Consider the following 21,839-nt stretch of genomic DNA (forward strand, 5'->3'; position numbering starts at 1 on the left):
CCTCCCGCCCTTTCTGTGCTCTTTGTGTTTTTGTTTTTTTTTTTTTTTTTTTTTGGTACCAGGGATCGAACTCGGGTCCTTGCACTTGGGAGGCAGGCGGCGGAACCACTGAGTTAAATTCCCGGTTCAAAAGTGTAACTGTTTTGTTTTGTACCGGGAATTGAACGCGTGTCCTTGCATTTGCGACGCAGGCGGCAGCACCACTGAGCTAAATACCCGGCCCAAATATTCCCTCTGCCTGTGTGTGTGTGTGTGTGTAACTGGGGAATTGAACTTGGGTCCTTGCGCTTGTAAGGCAGGTAGTGAAACCACTGAGCTAAATCCCAGGCCCTTGATCCCATATTCTTAAAGGGTGTGGGAGAGCCAAGGGTTTGTCTTAACTGCTTCAGACAAAGCAGGAGGAAGAGGAAGAGGAGCAGTTAGGAGCAGGAGGAGGATGGCATTGACTTTGCCTAATCAGGAATTCAAAATCTCACCCACCAGACCCAAAGGATACAAAGGAAAGTAGTTTGGTTGTTTGATGACCCATCATCCTTCGATAGATGGGAAAAACATTAAAGTCTTTGACAATTAAGCTTCATTTTCTTTCTTTTTTAGGCTCCATTTTCTAACCATGTTATATAAGCAGGGGATGAATATCAAAAGTACAGTCTTTGTAACTCAAAAAGTTGCTGAAGTCAGACAAAATTAGGTACCATTTGGTATAAGTCTTTCACCTTTGTTCACGCATGTACATGTGTGTGTGTGTGTGTGTAGTTCAGGCTGTTCTCGAACTCACTTTGTAGCCCGGGCTGGCCTTGAACTTGCAGTAATCCTTGTCTCAGCCACCCAAGTGCAGGGATTAAGTCTTTTGTATTTAATATTGACTTCTCTTTATTTTGAGGTGCTTACTGAAGTATAATGGGTAGAGTTGAAGAGTGTGCAGACTCATTTTGTCAATAAATCCAATGCTTCTATTTTAATTATAACAATAGTGAATAAAGACACTAATTGAAAAAAAAAAGCCTTATCTAGATAAAAAGTGTTTTTTGTTTGTGACAGAATAAACATTATAAAAAATGCTCGGGTCAAATTCCAAAATACATACACAGCAAGAAAAAATTAATTTTTTTATATGAACTGTATATAGATTTTTTTTCCCAGAGCATACTCTGGCTAAGTGATAAAACTAAAGAGAGATCCAGTTCTGGAGGCGAGGCTGAGAAATGCATAGGCTCCAGGCTTTAAGGGACCAAAGTTGGGGGGATTGATGGTTAGGGGAGGCTGCTTAGAGTTCAACTAGATGCTGCAAAAAATGACTTGACGTGTATGTGAATACACCTGAACTATTTTCCCCAAACCCAAGTAACAAATTAGACAATGACCCACCTTCCCCCCAGAGCTCTCGCCCTGCACATTGTGCTTCTGTCTTCTGTGACCATTTCAGAAATGCTGCTGCTGCTTAGTTTAAAATCAAGTGTATAAAAATAAAACATTTGTGGCAGATCTAACACCTTGTGATTAATAGGAGACAGAGTTCGAAAGATGTTACTGGGAGAAGAATTTTAAGGAAATGTTAGACATTTCATACTCTTTCTATAAGGGAAAGGAGAGGTTTTATTGTGTGTGTGTGTGTGTGTGTGTGTGTGTGTGTGTGTTTAGCAAAGAACAAAATGGTAAGTGTTGAGAGAATGAAACTAAAAGTGACAGCTGAACTGTTAATGTTATAAAGGCTAAGCATCTTTTAAAATTCCAAATCCGAAATATTCCAGAACCCAACTTTTTGAGGGCTGATATGATGCTAAAGTGGAAAATTTCACACCATGAACTTTCAATGTCCCAAATTATTTAAAATATTAAATAAATAACTTTGAACTATGTGGCATAGACAATGTTGGGTCTATTTTATATATATATGCAAATATTCAAAAACACATTTGAAATCTCAAATGATATACTGGTCCCAAGCATATCAGATAAGGAATATTCAACCCACAGTGTTCAATGATCTCAGAAGTAATCTGCATAACTCTGGCTTGTTTAAAATCAAAAGATCAATGGTTTCAATAACTGGACTCATGTAGACTAGCTATAATTTTTTACTTCAGAAAAAAATTTTTACTTTATAGCTGAGTTTAATTTTATAGATGTTTCATATCTTTCTATAATTTAATACTTGATAGTCAGATTTGAAAATATCAGTTCTTATCCATGTCTTTCCCAATCTTTCAGAAATTTTATCATAATAAAATTTTCATTCTGTGTAACTAATATTCAGTAGTTATTACTGTGCACAGTATTGGTCACCAAACTAGGAAGCAGAAGGATAAATTTCTAGTTTATCTATAAACCAGATCATCAGCCCTGAAGGCTTAGTGTTGTCTATGTACCACTGGCCTTTCTATTTCTTTACAAACACTCCTTGCTAATTTTTTCAGCAGCTGCAGTGGATCCGTTTGGAAAAGAGTGAGGTCATTTATGGGACACCCTCTCTATTAATTATTTCACATGTTTTATCTAATTTAATTCTTAAAACCATCTTATTACAACTGACGAAACCACATCTCAGTGTAATGGAGCATTTTACCTCTCAGGCAGCCAGAAAATGACACATTTTAACTGAGTCTCACAGACTCCATACCTGCTTTCCTCTCCTGTCCACATCATGCCACCTTAAAAGCCTGTTACTTGGTAGAGATTGGAAACAGCTGCAGAACTTCTGCTCCACTTGCATTCTAAGTCTAGGCCCTAGCTTCCCCTTACCTTTTGCCAGTGGGACTAGGGGTTGGTGGGCAGCTTTTCTTGTGGTATGTGGCAGGACTAGAGCAGTTATCTTCAAGTCCCACATATTACATACAGATTAACCCAAATGCATTGTGGCATAAATATAAGCTATAACAATATGAACTTCTGAAACAGAGAAAATCCTTTGGAATCTAGGACCTACCAAAGTGTTCTTACCCTAAAAACAAAAGAAAATTGACAAAATAGGGTTCATTAAAATTAAGTTTTGACTGTATGAAGTGGTTATAAATACAAGATGTAATTGAGCAGAAAATATTTGCAAATCACTTCTCTAAGGAAGAACTATCATGTAGAATATATTTTAAAACTCTCAGCAGTAAAAAAATTTAGTTGAAAAATAGGCAAAAGCTAAATATTTAACTGAAGGGGATATACAGAGAACAGATAAGCACATGAAATGCTATTCAGTATTATTAGATATCAGGTAAATGAAAAAGCTACACTAAGATAACACTATACATCTATTAGAATAGCTAAAATAAAAAATAGTGACAACACAAAATGCTAATAAGGATTCAATGAAACTGGAACATTCATGTGTTGCCTGTGAGAATATAAAATGTATGGCTACTTTGGAAAACAGTTTGGTAGTTTCTTTTAAAAATATAGTATGTAACTGCTCATGAATGGATCAATACCATTATCACAGGAGTGGGTTAGTTACAGTAGGAGTTGGCTCCTGATAAAAGAATATGTTTGTTCTCCCTCCTCCTCCTCCTTCTCCCTTCCTCCCTTTCCGCCTTCTTCCATGTGACGACACAGCACAGATATGGACCTTTCAATCTTAGACTTCCCAGCTTTCAGATGGGAAATAAATTAATCGCTGTTCTATATAAATTCCCCACTCTTGGGGAATATTCTATTTCAGCAGCATAAAATTACTTAAGACACTATGAAATACTACTCAGCTATAAGAGGACATCAACTATTGACATAAACAACAACCTGGATGGACCTTCGGAGAATTATTCTGGCTGAAGAAAGCCAATCCCTAAGAGTTATATATGGTCCCATTGATCTGACACTGTGGAAATGATAAAACTATAAAAGTAGAGCGCATGATAAAACTATAGAATGGTTGCCAGTGGCTAAGGAGGGGTCAGGGCTGGAGGGAAGTGAATATGGTTACAAACTTTGTACTCTACTTTTGCCAAATGTTACCATGGTGGTGGTGTGATAATGTCAATGTACATTATCTTGAAAAATTTTAAATAAGACTTTGAACAGCAAGATATCTCACTTTTATTACTTTTTTTTTTTTTTTTTCAGAGAAAGAGCCTCAAGGCAGCAGACAAGGTGGGGTCAGAAATTTGCTCCATTTTGGATAAATCCAAGAGAAAATATCTCACCCAGAATCTTAGAAGTCAAAAATCGCTAGCACTTGCACAGCCCTCTTCAAGCTGGTTTATCTTGGCATTTTCCCTAGCATCTTCTCCTTTTCTGTTTACTTTCCCGATTCCTCTTTGCAATCCGAAATATTAATACAAATACACACATTCAAAATCAGAAGTGAGTTCTAAACCCCAATTTGATCTACCCTTCATTTTAAAACTAATCCCTCCTACCCCTGGTTTCACATCACTTACGAATTTCAAAAAATTAAAAAAAGTCCACATCTTATTTGCATACTAATAGAATTTTATCCTTTGTGGGATTTTGTAGATAACAAAGCAAGTGTTCTTTAGTCTAAACAGGACCACACACTAAATAAGGACATAACCATTGTCACCAACCCACAAAGAGTTTGCACAGTCTCCTGTCATGGTGACTTGCACCCCTGCCACTTTTGAGTACTAGGCAGCTCCTGAGAAATGAGCAGCTATAGAGTCAGCTGCTTTCTCTGGCTTATTTGTTGGTTCTGTTTAATTTGAAAGGTCAAATTTCTTTGCTAGGATCAGAGTCATGACATGGTGGAATTCTTTAACAAACTACATTATCTGTTTCTACAAACATCCATCCTCTAGAAATTTTACGTCCTGCTGGGTGTGGAGGCACATGCCTGTAATCCCAGCACTTGGGAGGCTGAGGCAGGAGGATCGCTGTGAGTTCCAGACCAGCCTGGGCTACATAGTGAGTTCCAGGTCAGTCTCAACTACATAATGAGACCCTGTCTCAACCCCCGCCCCAAAGAAAAAGAAATTTTAAGTCCTATTTATTTGAACAAACTCAGAATTCTAGCAGCAGGAAATCTGTCCTGGTTATCAAGTCCTCCCAGAATGACTGCCACTTCTATGCCTGGCCACAAAACCACAGGAACATAAAAAATATATAGCAGAACGAAAAATGGTTCTAAAATTATTTCCAATCATGCCACGCCATTGGTAGATTTCACTTTTTTTCACTGCTGTGTAGCTAGGCAATAAGACTTCTGATCAACACTAGGTCAAAGCGTCCTCTTCTCCAAGAAACAGCATCACTGTCTCCTGAGATATTCACAGCTTTTCCAAGAACAGACAGACTACCACTGGGGCCCGAGCCTGAGCTTTCCTCGCAAGAATTAACTGAGCTATCTTTGCACATTCAGAGCAAACTGCATCCTGAATCCTAAACTCCCCATGGCCACTTTGAGATGCCAGATTGCTTCAGCTGTAGATTATATTCTCTAATGTGGGAGGTCCATGGGTTTGTAGGAACAAAGCAGCTTACACAAATTAACAGAAAGTCACAGCCTATTAATCCTGAGGCGGATCCTGCTCAGTATCAGCCTTGTAGAGAGCCCTGTCACCAGCCAGCACCATGTTAATTAGTGGTCTTGGGTTGGGCTTGCGGCCTTTCCCAGAGGCAGCTGAGGGATCCCCAGGGCTCCACTGCTGGGAATTATAGAGCTGAGCCCAGACCAGGGAAACCAAAAGCTGCGACTCTCTGGTAGGCTAGGAAGGTCAAGTTACATTGAATCTTGGATATTACGTCTAGTATGACTCATTCTCTTTAAGAAAGACAAATTACCAAATGACCCATATTATATATTTAAGGACTTTAAGAAATTGCTAGCTGATAAAGGGATTTGGGTGGTACATATTGAGAACGGTAATGATGTTATAAACTACTTATGGTTGTGTGATTTGTGTTTCTATAAATATAAAACATACCCCAAGAAATTAAAGTGATAGCTACAATAAAAAAGAAATTCATTTTTTACCCCATGAGCATAGTCTAATGTTTTCCTCTTGGAATCCTCATTTATCCATCTGCTACTTCCTGTGTGAACCAAAATTAAAATCATTTTTAAGACTGCCTTTTTAATTGTAGAATTAAAGAAGAGTGTTGTGCTAAAGGTACAAAAATAAAATTATTTAAAAATAAAGAGACACGAGGCAAACTGATATGACACATGCATATTATAATTATGTGAACATTTAAAATTACATTATTTACACTTACACTTTTATTCATTTATAATCTAATATCCTTGAAAATAGTGCAGTAGGAATACAGTAGGTCTTTCCTCATGTGGCAGAAAGCCTGTGAAGCAGGAAAGTAGCACAGAGAGGTTCAATTTCAAAGTTTAGGATTCGAATTTAGTGTTTGGGTCGGAGTGGAAACTAAAGCCCTGCTTTTCTTGTGTCCTGACTTTGTGATCTGTTACTTGTTTGACCTTCTAAAAAGGGAACACATTAGCATGCTAAATGTTTTAAAAGCGTAGCACCAAGTCTTTGGCAGTGGTAAGAGAGTTGTTAGGATACTGGGGGTTGAGAGTTTCTATGCTCTCCCTCAAAAGAGGGGTAACCTCATCTGTGTGTGGCATGATCTGGGAAAATCTTTTCAAATTATTATTTTGAGCAGCGCCTATTAGAAGTGTTAGTGGACAGAACTTGTAGAAACGTGCAGGAATGTTTGCATAGCCTTTGTCCCCAAGTTCCCTGTGTGGCTCCATGTGAAGACCCCAGAACTCTGCTATAACAACAAACAGCACTGGTATTGGGGTGGCTGTTGTGGCCTTTGCCTTGTAGAGGAAATCTACTTCCAAAAGGTTTGGTGGGCTGTCAGTAGCTGAATTCCTTGATGGGAAAAATGCATGCTGAATTCCACCCAACTGGGAAGTATTCTAGTGAAATTCTAGAGCTGAAGATACAATTATGCTGTCAGAAATAAAACTACTCTGGGGGAAATTAATACTGTACATTATTGTAAATCCAACTAAAATATCCAATTTGAAAATATTTCTTAAAAGCTTTTTCTTCCATAGTTATAGATGTCTGCTGCTCTTAATTTTGCAGAAATTCTTTCCTATATATCAGCTCACCCAGATCTCAAAACTAATTCTTTTGCCACTACCTCAACAGCTTAACTCTGCTTGCCTTTTGGTGGGGCGCTGTTCTCTCCTTTATGATTTCTCTGTAGAAACTCTCATGGGAAATTGACTGACTTGCAGATCCAAACCTCTAATTCAGCCTTTCCCCACCTTGTTTTCATTATGTTCTCCCTCATCCACCCCTACCGATAGGAGCCTTCAGACTTTTGTGCTCTCATCATCTCATCTCCATCCTCCAAGAAATTAACTGTTAAGGATTTTGCCCTCTAGGGTTGGGCTTTGGAAGGCCACCATTCTCTTCACCCTCACCGGGAGTGCTTACTCCAATCCCACTGAACAAATCTGCTTCATCAAACATCTCCCATCTGTCAGGCTATGGGCTAAGAGCGAGGGATGCAAAAATGGATCAGATGGGCCTTGTCTTCCTATAAGCAAGTTGTAAAATGCTCTTCTGCATAGCGCTGTGGAATAGACAAGATTAGCGATCCTACCTTTATGGTGAAGAATCCATTGTTCAGGAAGCTTGGTTCTTGCTGATCACACAGCTAAACAGTTGGGACTTACACACTGGTCTTCTGAGTTCAAATCATATGCTTTTCCTATAAATCAATTTTAATCCATCCTTCCTTTTTATATTAAAATTTAATTTCATACATTATCGAAGCAACTGAACACCAGGTTCACATCTTAAAACTTTTTAATATAAGGTTCTTATGTTTTCACTTGTTCAACATTGACTGAGTACATAAGACAACAATAGTCACCCTTACAAGCAGCTAATATGCATCAGAGGCTGTGTTAAGTGTCTTGCATGAATCAACTCATTAATCCTAGGAGGGATGACTTTTTCATTCTTGTCTTATAGATGCATGAACTGAGGCTTGAGGCAGGGTTAGGATCCAAACCTATGTCCATGAGACTTGGCAGCTGGAGCTCTCGGTGTCATTTTATACACCTGCCAGATGCCAGGCACTGAGGCTCCTAAGGATGAGCAAGACACAGTGTGGCCACAAAGGAACCTCTAGTCTAGTTGGGCAGCAGTTACACAAATTAATAATTATACCTGGGAGCTGTAAATGCAATGATACTGACCCGGACAGTGGAAGAACTAAAGGTTAAGATCTATGAGTGCCGTTCTCTTGGATAGTAAGTGGAATTAAAAAGTCATTTATGTTTTTCTCACTCTTTAGAAGAAAATTAACATTTTACTCCTCAGAATGTATGACTCACCTGAGAATCTTTCTTAAATGTAGATTATGATTCAGTAGGACTGGGGAGGGGCCTAGGATTCTATTTTTCTAAAAAGTCCGGGTGATACTGATGGGGCCGTGCAGGGACCACACCTTGAATGCAAGGCCCAGCATCTCACTGCTTCACAGCTCATTCCAAAACCTGCTACTCTGGCAATCTAGCATGTGCTTAGTCAGCTGGGCCACTCACACAGCTGAACCCAATTCAAATTAGTTAGTCTATAGCTCAGACCTTGCCACCAACGATGGCAAGGGGATTCTTGGGGAATCTGATCTTTTCTTGGTTTTTCCTCTCCCCTCACCCTATTCCTTTTGTGGTAATGTACTCACCTAGAATTTTAAGATCCAGAAACTTCTCCCTTTTCCAAAGTGATATCACTTAACTACTCTGTACACATGCATGACAGAGTGCTTATAATAAATTTTTGTTAATTCTTCTTTGCTGACTTGAATGGCTAGTCTTGTTACACAGACACCTTTAATGAAGGCACTCTTTCATTTCACTGTGTAGATAAAGAGTCATCTAAAGCCTCCATAGATACACCTAGTATACTTAAAATACTTGAGACAAAAGGATAGAAGAATGGTCAGATAACTTGCCAAACTGTCAGATGCAAACAATAATCAAAAACTTAGAAGCGCTGTATTACTGTTTTCATAACTATATAGTATACTTGGATCTTCACTCTGCTTAAAAGTATCAGGTTCAAATGACTTTCGCGATTGCCTATTTTCTAACCACATTCCTGAACAACTCTTAGGTCCTTACTTTGTGAACTTCCATTTACAATCTGTGAATTTTGAAGTGTCTACAAATGCCAGAATGTAAGGAGTCCTCATCTATGGTGAGTTGTGTCCCAAAATTGTGTTTGCCAACTCATTTTTGAAACCCTGTGTATCTTTCAATGGGAAACATGGCGGTAGTTGGAGGTTAAGATATTGGTATAACTCAGTATCTTTTTAAATTAAAAGGATCTTTGGAAGACACCCCCAGAATCCACCTACCATTTATAAACCTGTCCAGTATAAAGAGCATTGGACCTGGAGTAAAATTTCTTGAACTTGAATTTTTTTTTTTCTTCCCCAATTAGTGACTTTGGGCATGCCATTTAAATTCTAGGCTCCAGGTTTCATAGTTTCTTCTAAAATGTGGCTACCTTTGAGAACTGCTGAGGTACATAAAAATTTTTTTGCAACTATAAATTTCTATGTAAATGGAAAACACTCAAGTCATCATTATTATTAAATAAGCAAATTCAAACACATCTCCTTGGGAAACTGGATGAGAATATTACCAGGGCAGGAAATACAAATCCACTTTAGAGAAAACCTAAAACTCAAATAGAATGGGAGGAAATTCCTATGTTAAGGGATCTCATAGATGTAGCCTTGATGAAAGGAGTCTTAATGAATTCCCAGAACAGGATCCTCACTGGCCTTTCTGAGGTCTCTTTTGCTGCCTGCTTTATAGCACGTGACCTTGGTAAACCCCACAGTTCAGCCATCATCTCTCCAAGACTAGCATCCTATCCCACAACAGCAACAAAAATAACAACACCCCCCCCATAACAACTTTGTATTTTGACCAGGAGTGAAACTTCTACTTCCAGCTTTTTGTTGAATGGTGTAGTTCATAAGACTGTAGAGACTGTGTACTTTGAAGATATTACTCCATTTAACAGTGTTTAACATTCTTATTTCCTTCAAACCTTTCGGATTCTAGAGAAGCTTGGTTTTCTGTCTTCTTTTCATCCTGCCCTTCCCCATATACTGATGCCCCCCCCCTTGTCTCCATGGGGACAGCTAAGTTGTTCCTTAGTCATTCCCATCAGCACAATGAACCTGAGAGCTGGGAGGAAGTGCAGGTGAATTGCCAGGCACTGTCAGAGCAAAGGATGAGCCAAAAACTTGAAAAGTTTGCAATTACTATGGCTTTAGTAGGAAAACCTCCATGGCTGAGTTTTTATCAAGTAAATAATGGATATGAATGAAATAATCTTCAACATTGCCCGTGGCTCTAAAACATTTTCACTGCATTTGATGTAAATAATGAAAGGCACATATTTTAGAGAGCCATGTACTGACTTTGTGAGATACTCTGACGAACACACTGGTTTGAGACAGGAAGAACATTATTAACTCTATCACTTCCACCAGGAGTAGGAAGGTATCAGAGATCAGGGACACTGTCCCAGGCAAGGGAAGATTTTGCTGATCATAAACCCTTCCTTGAGCACTACTAGGCCTAAACTTTCAGGCCCAACGGCTATTAAAGCAATTATTCCTACCTCTGGTTGCAACTGTTGACATGGGGTCTTTCTATCCCAATGGTGGTGAACCAATCTATAGCTGTAAAAGGGTTGCCATCACTGTTCTACACTCAACTCAATCCTAAAACAGGAGCCTCCTTTTGTACTTGGCTGAAAGAAAAGCTTTTTCATGGTTGGCTCACTCTCTGTGTTTTAAATCTATATTTTTTTGTCCTTACATGTTCCAGGGCCTTCAGGTGCGACATATCAATGTCCAGTAATGGTGCAGCACCAGGAGACCACGGGATACAGGTTATCTTGTGTTTACTTAAAAAAAATGATACTGGGGATTGATTGAACCCAGGGCCTTCACACTGAGCTACATCCTCAGTCCTTTTACTTTGAACCAAGGTCTAAGTCCCTAAATTGCCCAGACTGGGCTTAAACTTGAAATCCTCCTGCCTCAGCCTCCAAGAGAGCTGGGATTACAGGAATGCATCACCACATTTGGCTTTACCTGTATTTTAAAGCAGCACAATACAACTCACTGCTGGACCTGGTCAGTAGTTCTGCTTTTGCCTTGTCTGCTTATATCTCTAGCAGAACACAACAGAAGGCCCCCTTTTCTTTTCATTCCAGGGCCTGTGCATGCTAGAGAAACATTCTGAAACTGAGCTGCAGCAGCCCCTACTCTTTAAATTTTGAGACAGGGTTTCACTCAACTGCCCAGTTTAGTCTTGAACTTGTGATCCTCAGACTTGTGAGCCTCAGACTTCTGAGTAGCTGGGATTCCAGGGCTGCACCACGGTGCCCAGCTAATAGACAGCCTTTACTTCTCAGGTGGCATCCACGATGATGTGCAAGTATAGCAGCAGACTCCCAAGGGGGCAAAAAAGGCACTGGGGCTTAAATATGGGCAGGGAAATGAGCTCAGGAAGGTTTCTGAGTGGATGGTTTTAGAGAATGTAGTGTCCACTCTTCCAGAAGTCATACTGCTTTCAGGTTTTGAGGAGATATAATTGCATTCTCCAAGTTAAATGGGTGTTTAAATTTCCCACTATCTTTTACTATTCCAGTTTAATGAAATAACTCAATATGCTAGTGTTTATCCAAACTATATATTCCATCATGCTTAAAAAGTAAGTTATGGATTCTCTGAAGGAAAAAATAGTTCTCTCTGTATTTTCTGATTTTATTATAAGAAAGGTGAATTAATGAGCACCTCACAGGACACAGATTTTGTAGGGAAAAGTATAGAAAGGTGTGATACCCTGCTTTTATTGTTGAGATGGGGGCTGCAAAGATGAACTCAGTTGTCTTGTGTTGTCCTTTAAGCACAGCTCAAACAAGAACCTGGTCTCCTGACAATCAGTTCTAATTGCATTTTTTACAAATTAAAAGAAATAATGATATTGCACTTAAAGTTTTTAGTAAAGAACATTTAGACTCATATTTTAAATAAGGAGTTAATTAAGGACATCCTTTTTTTGTTTGTTTTTTGAGACAAGGTCTCACTATATAGCCCAGGCTGGCCTTGAACTTGCAGCAATCCTCCTGCCTAAGCTTCCTGAGTGCTGGGATTACAGGTGTGCACCACCACACCCCAGGGGAACATCTCTTTTGGATCCTAATTCTACTTTCTCTTTGACTCATTTTTCTAGTTCTCCTAATCTGTAATGCTTTTAACTTGCTGTTTTAATTTTTAATCTCAAGAGTCTGTACTCAGGGTCATTAGTCACAAAAGTTTGCATAATTTTTCAGATAGAAAAGCCTCTCAGTCAAAGTCATACGAAATTATTAGTGGGATAATAATTAACAGATTAATAGCAAAGCCCAAGTTTATCAGCTATTCTTTAAGATTTAAAAACATCTCAAAAATTTGAAAACCAAACAAAAATACTTGCAGTTTTCAGATTCCAAGAACAGCCCCCCAAAATAGCACTAAGACTCAGAGGACGGCATTGCTCAAAATCTCTTTTCACTGGGATGGGCCACAAACCCTACAGGAAAATATGACTCAAAAGGGCCTGGCTGAATGTTACAGGACAATGGCTGTTCTACTCATCTTGCCAGGTTCACCTGCATCACATTGCTCAACAGGGTACACTCTAAAGGTGTCAAGATGACGCTTACAAACCCCACCCAAAGTCTTAGGTCTTGGCAAATTACTGTGAATAATGTCATCTCAGATACTCAGGTAAAGACTTCAGGACAGAAAGACAATCCAATACACTCTTCCACGAAAGAGAAGAACCTCAGATTCACAACTCAGCCATAGTTGGTGTCCACGATGACAGACAAGTACAGCAGCAGACTCCAAAATGGGGAAAGGCTGTGCTTTCTTGTATCTATAACCCTTGTAATCTTGCAGTCTGTGTGGCTGATTGTGAGGGTTGTTAGTAAGCAGTACCAGGAGCCTCATGTTCCTTTTAAATAAGTCAAACAATAGCCTGTTGGACAGAAGTTTCTTGTTTGTGGGCACAGTTTGATTCCAAAGCTTTAATCAGCCCCCACCCAATCTCAAAACAGGGCTAAGAGGCTGAGCCTCCCTCACTGTCCTTCCCCAAGTTCACAGAACATTATTATATCCACAGTGTGAAGGGATGGCTTCCAATAATTCAGTTGTTGCTTACTGTTAATGTAAATTTAGAATCATCAGGGTAGAAGTACCGGCCCTTTCAACTGCCCAGAAAACAAACATATGGGGGGAAAATCCCCAACGTGGTTCATTTTGAACACAGGGCTAGATAAAATTTGTCACAGAGGCAAGGCAGGACATGAGAGAGGGATCACATCCTGAGGTTTTATAGATACGAAATGTGTTTTTTTTAAATGAAAAAGTGACTTGCATTATGAGTCAAGATAAAAACAGTCTAACATCTACCAGAGCTAGAAGCTGTTTCCAGGACTCCATCATTAATTTTTTTCTAACATTGCCACCTTATCCTGTCAGACCACCACTGTCTCTATGTCTGTCTCTCCCTTTAACACTTACTCAAACCTACCAACTTTGTCACACCAGGCCTCCAGTACAGTTCCTCCCGGAGGTACTGGTATTTAACAGGCATTAATATTTTAAGGAGAACAGATGACTATAGCAGTGGGTTTTTAGAAATTTACAGAGCATTCCCCACATTTTGAGTAGTGAAGACAAGAATCAAAGGAAGCCCTCGGACAAACTACATACTGATAATGGAGAACACCAGAGGAGAGTACCCCCATTTTTCAGCACACACGAGGACTCACAGTCACAATCATTTATAAAAGAGTGAGGTCCAAAAACCGAGCAAACACTTACCCCAGCTGAACTCCTACCAGTTAGTTAAGCACAGGGTTAGGGTCTGGGGATGTGGAGATCACTAAAATCCCGCCCCCACTTTCAGCCAATTCCTCTTCGCCAATCTGAATGCCTAATAACACACACTTGGGGACTCAGCAAGGACATGATTCAGATTGAAAATGTGTGGGGAGGAGCTTGAAATTCTGCATTAATTAAGATGCTCTGACAGCCCGCTGGGGCCACTGGCCAGTGAATAGCAAGGACCTAGAGGAGTTCGACACCTGAGAGGAGACCCAGCCTGACCTCGAATTATTCAGGGAAAGGCATCTCAGCAGAAAGAGCTAGCAAAGGTTACAGCTAGAGACAATGATGCCAGAAACACGTTGGATACAGGAAATATTAAAGGAGCTAAGAAGGAGGTATGTTATGTAAAAGGCCACTGAACATCAATGCAGAAAAGAGCTCTACAGAAAAACTGCTGTAATAGTTGTAAGAAGGTGGTCCGACTACAAGCGCCACTCCTATCCTTCCCCACCTTCATCAGTCTCTCACTAAGGAATTCATGCTTATTTATTGAAACAGAAAAAAGTAAAACGAATTTCTCCCTGTATGCTAGTGAGGGAAATTCTGTCCTGCGGTGTTTCTCATAAAATGGACATGGAGCCATTTTCAATTTGAGGTTGTAGAACTGGATAAGATCAAAATCACCTTAATAACATATCACAAGTATATAATAATGTGGTTATTTATGATGGATACTTAAAAATGTGTTTTTGAAAGAATTTTTTATTCAATTTTTTCTTTGTCTTCTTTTAAAAAATGTGCAGTGGCCACAAACGAATACTATTGAATAACAATTTAGTAATGAATTATAGCACATTGTACTAATCCATTAATATTATCTCTGAGAAAGAGCACAGGAGGGATGTACAGATTTCTGGCAGGAAAAAATATATATACATTAGGCTTTTTGATGCCTAATAAGGAATTCATTAGTTGGTGTCCTGGAGCATTTCTCTGATCCCAGCCATGTAAAGAATTAAGTTTCTGGGGAACAGAAGGGAAGTTGTGGTTGACTTAGACACACAACATGAGCTACAAGCCTGGGAGAGAGAGTTTTTGTATTTGCAGTGCTGAGCATTGATCTTAGGCCCTTCATAGATGCTAAGCAAATACTTCTACCACTGAGCTATATCACTAGCCCTGCTCCATGGTTCTATTTCCAGTGCACAGAGGTAAGCATTAAGATGAACACACCCATGGACCAGGGATTTAGCTCAGTGGTTCTGCTGCCTTCCTTGCAAGCACAAGGACCCGAGTTCAATCTCCAGTAAAAAAAAAAAAAAAAAAAAGATGAACACACCCATCTTCCATATTAGGTACACTGTAGGAAGCCACATTCTACAAAAAGACAACTGCTAGCCTTACGTGAAGCAGATCACTAGACAAGTCTGACCACATCACCCACATCCTAATCATGAAGACCCACACCCATGTTATCTAATTTGATCTTGACCAGTATCTAGAGACAATCGTTGACTCGACCGCCTCCATCTGCAGACTCAGATACTCCGTTTTGCTGATGAAAGATGTTAAGTAACACTTCCAAAATCACCTGTGTGCTACAGAACCGGCTTCAACACTCAGCACATTTGATGGTCAGTCTAGCTCTTTCTATAATGTTACACTGTAACTTTAAAAACAACCAATCAACCGCCAGCCAACATTAAACAAGTGAGGGCTTGGAGCCCAGGAATGATCTAGGAACTTAACTACTTTTAAAAGTTAGAATTTCACAAAGCTAGAGTAATTTGGAGTTTGCCAGTGGCCCAAATTGTACAGTCTATCCTACTGGTAGGAATACAGGTACATGAAAATATGGCTGTGGCATTCCTATGTAAGTTAAAATACATGAAATGAAGACGCATAAAAGAGATTTCCTAATGATCTGAGGACCTAAAGTGATCCACCTAACCTGATGAGGTTATTACTCAAGTGCAACGCATAATGCTATTATTTATAACAGGCTGTCAAGTTAGTTCCTATGAGTCTTTCAAATTTAAATTTGTCATGTTCAAGGCCCTGGGTTCAATCCCCAGCATGGTGCCCCCCCCAAAAAAAGTTTGTCTTGTTTTTATACATAGGCTTAGCATAAAACAATGTTAGAATTTGTCATTTGGCTTTTCATATGAATACAGAGAAATATAATATTGTATTCCTTAAAGTTACTTGAAACCACTTCTTAGGTGATAGAGATACTTAAGGTCTGTTCATTCAACAAGGTATTAAAAAGACCAGTCCAATGTGTGGGAAAAAAAGAGAATCCAGGGCTGGGGATTTAGCTCAATGGCACTGCATCTGCCACACAAGTACAAGGTCCTGAGTTCAACTGCCAGTAACGAGAGAGAGAGAGAGAGAGAGAGAGAGAGAGAGAGAGAAGGAATGAGAGAGAGACTCCTCTAGTTGCCAGGTTCTCAAACCTTTGGGACTTCTGTGGCAGTGAAGATTCCCACAGAAAGTCTGAAGTGGAGCCCCAAATTTTACACTTGCGGGCGTTCCCTGTGAGGCTGACCCTGCAGGTCCCGGGGCTTCACTGAGGTGGGATCACCGATGTCACCTGGAACTGTTCTTGACTCAGCACACATATGGACCCGATGGATGGATCTGGTGTCTTAGCCCCTTTGAACTAGCAATTTGCCTACTGAAGCATCTATCTACTAAGAGCCCTGTGAAAGAACAAATACTTCAAAATACTTTATTTTCACAAAATGAAAAGATCACTAATTTTCTAGGACTGGTTTTATTTTTTAATCTCCCCCCTTAATTAAGCAAACAGCAGAAACTCCAGCTTAAGACTAAATGATTTTTTTTCTCTAGAAGGTGAAAGCAGCTTAGACACCTGAATTTAGTATCCTAGAACTATAACCTCAGGTCAGATATCTTACAGATCAGGAAAGCTAGCCATGTTGAGATTTATTATGCAAGAAAAGCAGGGTCACCAAGTTTAGCATTAATGAAAATAAACAGCAAGATGATGTGCCTCTTTAAATTAGAATTTTAGATGACATTTTCAGTATTATAGTCCATGTAATATATGAAATATAGGGAGCACTTTTACATTTAAAAAAATCATTATTTACCTGAAATTCAAACTGAAGGGAATATCCTTCAGTTTTATCTGGCAGCCTCAGACAAAAACAGACTCTCAACTTACCTCGAAGTACCAGGAGGGCAGAGGCCAGGATGGAGAACTAACAGCCCACTGACAGTGTTCTTAAAATATTCCCCTGCCCAGAGAATGGTGTTTTGGGCTTGTTAATGCTACCTAGAGCACTTGGTTATTGCTACTGTTGATTTGTGACAGCCCTTTTCAGAGGATTTGTGCTCTGTACCTTGTTTCCAGGGAAGGACCAGGTAGGGCAAAGCAGGTGCCTTTTTTCCCCCAAGTATCTTTCCTCTCTGTTAACCTCAGTGGGAAAAGTAGATAGTGGCCTCTTGGTTAGAATCATGCAATATTTTTCTTCTTACCTTATGGCAAGTTGGTTAGATTTAAAATGATATTTGGAAGAAGAGTGTGAGTGGTAAGAGGTACTCTCACCTCTTACTAGCTACTAATTTTACAGATTTTACAGAGCTAATCTAGTCCTCTGACCTCAGTTTTATCTAAGCCACCGAACAGTGTTAGATTCATTGGCAAAATTAAAAGCAAAAGTTAAAACTGCTTCATTTTTCATCTTTTTCTTAATTGCCTTTTTCCTACCCATTTCAAATAGCAACAGGCATTCCTGTCATGGTGTTTTTAAGACCTTAGGGCTGAAGCAAGCAAAAGACTCAGTACAGAAGTTCCAACTCTAATAATAATAATACATTAAATCCAAATAGTTCCTAGTCTTAGGAACTGGTTTAGAGGAAACTACTAGTGCTCTATGTACAGCATAAACTATATTAAATGTATTTTGTAAAAATGTGAGATCTGGATTATTAGGGAGGAAAATTCATCTGACAGATTGGTTCCTTATCCAATCAGCACAGGGGTGATCCACTCTCTCCCCCCTTGATTATTCCACCATTATTACTAAGTTACCTCAGCAGTTAGATTTACATGCCACTGCTATGGATAGGCCAAGGATGGGATTAAATTAATAATTTTTGTTGTTTTTAGCAATCATTTAGTTGGGCTGGGCATGGTGGCACACGCCTGTAATCCCAGCACTCAGGAAGCTGAGACAGGAGGACAAGTTCAAGGCCAGGCTGGGCTACATAATGAGGTCCTGTCTCAATAAATACATATAATAAAATAAAATGCAGCTGATGTTAAATACCTCAAAATTTACAATAATAATGTATAATTTGGTTTTTTTTTCAGGTTCTAATTTGCAGGTGGATTATATTATAATTGCTCTACTAATCTAAGTGAACTTATTTGTTTTTCTTTTTTTGTGTGTGGTTTTTTGAGACAGGGTCTCATTATGTAGTTGAGACTGACCTGAAACTCACTATGTAGCTCAGGTTGGTCTTGAACTCACAGTGATCCTCCTGCCTCAGCCTCCTGAGTTCTGGGATTACAGACGTGAGTCCCCATGCCAGGCTCCTAAGTGAACTTATTTGTAAGTTCCCAGTCTATGGCAGTAGTAAGTCATCAAAGGTGGGAAGTTCTGGAGACTGAAGGAAGTTTCATGACAGGAAACACAGTAAACAAACGGAGACAAGTTCATACCAATGTGATTATTGTTTTAAACATTCTTTCTATTCAATCCCCGGTACCAAAAAAAAACAACAAAAAAAAAACCACCACCAACAACAACAACAGAAAAACCCACACTCTTTCTAGAATCTTAATGTAATCATTCCAGCAAAAGGTAAGTCGTTTGAACTTCGGAATCATAATGTGGTCTACTTTTGATTTTGAAGATTTTCAAACAAATTGTCCATGGCACAATGTTGACTTTATTATTTTTAATGTGTACTTTAGAAAAATGTCATTTATACAAGCAGCAAGTTTCCACACCCTGTTCTAAGTGTATAAGGTGATATTCAATAAAATTTTTCTAAATCTGAATAAATTTCCAAACTACGCCTTCACATACTAAAACAAGTATACAAATTCCCCCACGGTTGGAGAACAGGAAAGTTCCTACTGAGAAACAGGGCAAGTGTTCACCATAGGACTGTTCTGTTTCTTTCTAGAACTCTAGCGACAATGACTAGTTAGTATCACTTGTTTAGGGTTTGTTTAGATTCAGAAGTTTACAGCTGATCAAATCACTAAAATCTACATATTAGAAATGTACTGTTTTTGCAAAGCAAATACATTCACAAGAAGAATATGAAGACAAGCTGACTTCTGTCATACTAAGTTGACACACTTAGTAACAAATTTTGTTTACCTTGATGAAAGGGAAAGAGTGGAAAAAATAGACAAAGGCTTTAAGTGAGCAAATGTTTGCGTTAAACTGGAATATGTTGAGTTGGAGAAAGTTAGAGGTGTACAAAGTTTTTCTGTAAATACTGAGCAAATACCTTAGGCGCTGTAGATCACACGATTTTGGTGCAACTATTCCGCTCAGTCATACATAGACAGACGCACCCACAGACAAGGGTGTGACTGCAGTCCAGCTACACTTTATTTTGGACCCAGAAGTGCGAATTTTACATAATTTTCAAGTTTCCCCAAACACTCACTGTTCTTTGTATATACTTTCAATTAGTAAAAAATATAAAAATCCCACCTTACCTAGAAGGCCACACAAAACAGTAGTGGGCTGTAATTTGCTGACCCCTGAAACGGAGGAACCATGTGTTTCAGCTGAGTAGAAGCTCAATGTCAGTACAGCATATGAAGTTTGTTGACAGTATTTTTTTTAACAAAATCATTTGCTGTGATCGGTGTTTGAGACTCTGTACATCCTTCACAAATTTAATGTTACATGATCTGATCCTCTTAAAACTTAAACTTTGAACTGCTAGACTTTTATTTCCTTGGAACATAAGGGCTGGTATAAATTATTTTCCAGAAATGAGGTAATGTTTCACAGAACTGGTTTCCTTTTTTTTTTTTTTTTCTCCTATCTGTTTTCAAGTTTTGGAGAACTAAATTTGCATTTGTTAAAATCAAAAAGTAGGAAAGATGTTCTTTACAAATAGTTTTGATCAACTATGTTTTCAAAGAAAACAGGATAAAATGCTTTTTCTCTAACATTCTGCATGGTACTGTACTGTTGTTCAATAGGAACGAGCTTCTGTAGTTTGCTAAAAGAATGAGTAGTGGGGAAGAGGATACGTCGGGATTTCATAACGGGTTACAGAACCATTCTCTTGGGCAAGCCATAGGCAGGGGCAGCTATGCTGTAATCGTATGGTGTCCCATAGCCTGGAGCTATGTAGCCAGGAGCAGCTGTAGTCCCAACCCCTTGTCAGTTCCTCTTCCTCAAACTGCCTAGATTGCTGCAGACACAGCCGTATTCATAACACCTTTTGCCCAAGGAATAATCTTCTTTTTCTTATTTGGTGCATTGGGTCCTGAAAACAGCTTCTCCAGAGCAGCTAAAGCTGTGCTTGCTTTTCCTGCTTTCTTATTTGGACCTGTGCCTCTGAGTTTCTGTCCAGTTACTTCTACCTCCATTACAAACTGCTTGCTGCGGCTTCCACCAGTCTCTGACATGAGTTCATACTTGAGATCTCATCTTTTTTCACTGAGCTTCATGACAGGATTTTTGCCACTTGCTGTGAGGATAGGGCCCTGAGTTCTTACCTTCAAGGTACTGGAGGTTTCAGTTGTAGAATTTCCAGCATTATTGCTTGAGCTTGAAGACACTGCTTCCTTTCTGCCTTATCTGATTTTTCATTGGAACTCATATATTCAATATCTACATCAAATCCTGCTGAGTATCCCATTGCCTTTAATACCTTCACTGCTACATGAAGTTTTGCAGTTTTCTTGGATGGTCCTGAGGCTTCATGTTATTCTATCCTCATCTACAAACACTGTGAAGACCAGAGCATGGACAGGGCCAGACTGAGACAAGAGCTTATACTGAAGCCCAGGCCTGATTTAATTGAGCCTCAATAGTGTATTCACCAGGTCTACTGCTTTACTATCCAGAAAATGGTCCTTAAGTTTCATTTCATCTTCTTATTGGGACCTTTATCATCCCCTAATCCATCTTCAAATGGTCTCTTTAGAGCTGAGGAGCTAGCACTCTCTTTATCAGTAACTGACCAGGAATACTTCGGAAAGGCCTTACTAGATGGTAGGGGGTCCATCTCCAACACTTTATAAATCTGGCCAAAGGCTGATAGTCTGAGTGCATGCTGTATGCTCTGGGTGATATCTTCTTTTTGCTGGAGAGTCATATAGTTCAGAGCATTAGTTGGGTCCCACTCACAAGGACCATGAAAACCAGGACCCCCAGGAGGTAGTATTCCAGATGCCAAGCACTCCATTACTTGTCTCAGGCCTCCCCAGCACCCAAAGGTCTACAAGTACTACAAGTACCTATAGACTTCACATATAAGCTCTAGTGGCCATTCTGTAATTTTTGATGTGTGTAGATTAGATTAGGTTTTATGAAAGAAAATTCACCAATTATTCAATTCTATAAAGTTCTGATGTAACAAACCATAGTTTTGAATACTTGCCAACTTCTGAAAATGTCAAATAAAAATTTTGAGGAATTAAGTTTTGAAATATATAGATTCTTTCCTTATCTCAGATTAAGAATACATTTCTTTTGAGCTGGGGATTTAGCTCAGTGGTTCCACTGCCTGCCTTGCAAGAGCAAAGACCTGAGTTCAATCCCCGGTAACAACAACAAAAAAAAAACCAAAAAAACCCCAACACATTAAAAGAATAAATTTCTTTCAATTTTGTGTTAGGAGGTGCTAGGGATTGAACATAAGGTCTTGTGTGTGCTAGACAAGTGATGTACCACTGAGCTATGCTCCCAGCCCTTTCAATTTTGATATGTTTGCTGGTGAATTATGAAAGAGTTGGATCTTTTTTTTTTTTTTTTTTTTTTTTTTTT

The 21,839-nt window shown here is 39.2% G+C and overlaps 1 protein-coding gene and 1 pseudogene across 1 annotated transcript in view; both read right to left on the reverse strand.

Moving 5' to 3' along the window:
* The window catches only part of Mapre2 (microtubule associated protein RP/EB family member 2), a 130,742-nt gene extending 126,592 nt beyond the window's left edge, over positions 1-4,150 (reverse strand). The window contains exon 1 of the mRNA XM_010638059.3: positions 4,134-4,150. The gene's annotated coding sequence lies outside the window, so the exon portion shown is untranslated. The remainder of the gene's footprint in view (positions 1-4,133) is intronic.
* A 15,914-nt stretch (positions 4,151-20,064) lies between these two features.
* LOC104871973 lies at positions 20,065-21,273 on the reverse strand (annotated as a pseudogene).
* Between the last annotated feature and the right edge of the window lie 566 nt (positions 21,274-21,839).

Source organism: Fukomys damarensis, unplaced genomic scaffold (genome assembly GCF_012274545.1).
Source record: "Fukomys damarensis isolate Sample0158 unplaced genomic scaffold, DMR_v1.0_HiC HiC_scaffold_30, whole genome shotgun sequence".
NCBI classification, from domain to species: Eukaryota; Metazoa; Chordata; class Mammalia; order Rodentia; family Bathyergidae; genus Fukomys; species Fukomys damarensis.